This window comes from Melospiza melodia (genome assembly GCF_035770615.1).
Source record: "Melospiza melodia melodia isolate bMelMel2 chromosome 7 unlocalized genomic scaffold, bMelMel2.pri SUPER_7_unloc_2, whole genome shotgun sequence".
NCBI classification, from domain to species: domain Eukaryota; kingdom Metazoa; phylum Chordata; class Aves; order Passeriformes; family Passerellidae; genus Melospiza; species Melospiza melodia.
In genome coordinates this window covers 350,672-353,422 of record NW_026948498.1, presented here as the reverse complement: position 1 = coordinate 353,422, position 2,751 = coordinate 350,672, and positions in this window count along the sequence as shown.

The following is a 2,751-nucleotide window of genomic DNA, read 5'->3' as shown; positions in this document are numbered from 1 at the left end:
CGACCGGTGGGACAGCTTCCAGAGCTGCTATTGTTGCAAACGGGGCACGGTGCCCACTTCTTAGCATACAGCAAACAGACTTGTGTAAACAGAAGCTTAACACTGAGCTTTCAGGTCTCAGGGCCCGTGGCGTGTGAGTTTTTTTTTCAGAGCCAGGGATTCTAGATGGGGGGTGTCTTCTCTTCAGTGGTCTCCCAAGGACAATCGTGAGGCAGATGAGGGAAAATTCGGACAGACTCTCACACGACCCCGTGACTCACAATTGTCTTGAAGGGATCTTCATCAGCAGGGCTCTGGAGTATCACTGATGGGTCTTGCCATACGTTGGTATTGTATCTGGAAAAATAGGGACAGTATGACAGAGAGAGAGAAAAGAGAAAAGGAGGAAAAGAAAGGATAGGAAAAAGAAGGGGGGAAAGGGAGACAATAGACAAACATAATTAATATTGATTTTCATAACAATTTTCACAAATGGTTAATTAATTAAAACATTATTATTTTTATAACAATTTCAAGAAATTTAATTAATTAAAACAATATTATTTGTATAACAATTTCAAAAATGGGTAAAACAAATCACAAATCATCAAAAGCAAAAGCAATAAACAAATAATAATACAAGCATTAACTTTAAAAATTATTTTCTAAAACAAGTCACTTAAAATCAAAAGTAATTTTCACAAAATCATAAAAGGAAACTCAGGATTACTCTAAAACACATATGCTTAATTTATAGTTGCTTTGTGTCAAATGTCTTGGGGATTTCTATGGTGCAGGGGACATCAGCCAAGTTGTGTGCATTAACTGTAGATATCGATCTTGTCAGCTGTTTCACCATTTTCTAATTCATAATGAATAGGATTACTGATAAAATAAAACCAAACAGAATTAAAATCAAAAGGATCAAAAGGATAACAATGGGATGACATACAATGTTGAAGACACCTGTGGCAGGAGACCACCCAAAAGGGTGTCCCACCACTTATGCTCGGCATCTTTCTTCACTCTTTCCATGACATGATGTATCTGTCTTACATTGTGATGAACAGTCACCAGGGTCTTCTGTCCGCTTTCCTTGATCTTCTCCAGGATTTCAACCAAGTTCTGATGGAGCAGCAGTTGTCTTACCAAAGTAATATTCATCTCAATAGTAGTAGGCATCAGTATGTGAATCATTGTGTAGTTGTATTGCCATAGGTAGTGAGAAGTGACTGGAGATTAACAAGAAAAAATCACATCCTGAAATCTTAGTAAAGTTACAAGCACAGAAATTTGAATGATTATTAGTATCTACTATAACATTTTATATGAGCACAAAATCACAAATAGTTGTAAAACATGCACATCTATTGCCTATGTATATAAGAACTGTTTCAGAAGTCTCGTTAGGACAAATCTCAAAAGTGACAGATATTCTGCTCTATGTCTAAACAAATATCTTGAGCTATTATTGCATTGCTTTCACAGATGAGCCCTTGTTGTTCTCGGGTAATACAAGGTTCTAAATTAATTGTTTGTTGTATCTCACCAATTTGACGGGCCCATTCTCTATGTTCAGAAAAAAAAAATAGAGAATAACTCCCTCGTAATTCAGTTCTAAGGCTATACCAGGGAAAAGCAAATGCACTGAGGCATTGAATGTGGTTAACACAAAAACTGTGGCTGTATTTGAAAGGGGGTCATAGGTCAAATTTCACTAGGTTCCACCAAGATTGGAATTCTCTTTCAAAAGCAGTGTCACTGTCCCAAATTATTTTCTAAATTTCAGTGGGAAAAATGCCTTCTTCATCTTCTCTTATAGTTGAAGCGGAAACTGACTGCATCCACAGTTGTGCCTGGATACAGCTGAGAGCTAAAGAAACATTGTTTTGTGTAGCACCAAGTGCATCAATTACCAATTTGTGATCATTTACCTTTACCTTCTCCTAATTTGGTATTATGTTCAATAGCAGCCACTGGTGTGTTCACAAAGCCAACAAGAATGACTGCAGTGGTTGCTGTAATTTGGTCAAATCTCTAATTGTGACAGCCAATTTATTCAAGTTCAAATTATTTACATGTCATGTGTAATATCATCACCTGGTGTTACCATAAAGGAGGGGAAAACATTATTTCTGTTGTCCATCACTAGTGTTATCATGGTTTATCAGGTCTTCATGTCCCTCGGAGTTCTTCTGAAAAAGTAAACACAACAGACACTGGCACAAATAGGCAGAAAAAGTTAGAACAATGGAATTTCCAGAGAGGTTTTGAAGTGGTACTTCCCCTACAGCAGCAGGGGGTCCACCAGAACCAGGTTCTCCAGGGCAATGTGCTGGGTTCTTGAAATCATCTGGTCTCTGTAGTGAAGGAATTATGCTTGGAGCTGTGGGGCAAAAAGCAGTGATTTTGGAACACTCATTTACCCCCCATCTATAGTAAGAGGTGTGAGAAGTCCATTCAATCTTTTGACCTTTTGCCCAATCCTGCACACCTTTGACAGTAAAGTGAGAAACATTGTCAGATTGAATTTCTTGTGGTTTTAGGAAAATCCCAAACCATCCCTGCATTGCTTTAACAGTATTATCTCCTGTAGCTCTTTTAAAAGCATTAGCCTGGACCAACCCAAATATAAACATAGCACAGGACTAGGTGTAAATAAAGACAAGAAAGTAATTCTGTCCCTCACTTTGGAAAATGCTCCAAACAGTTAACAGTTCCCCAACCTGGGCATTGTCCTGTTCCTCTCTGTTAGCAGAAGCAGAGGAGAGA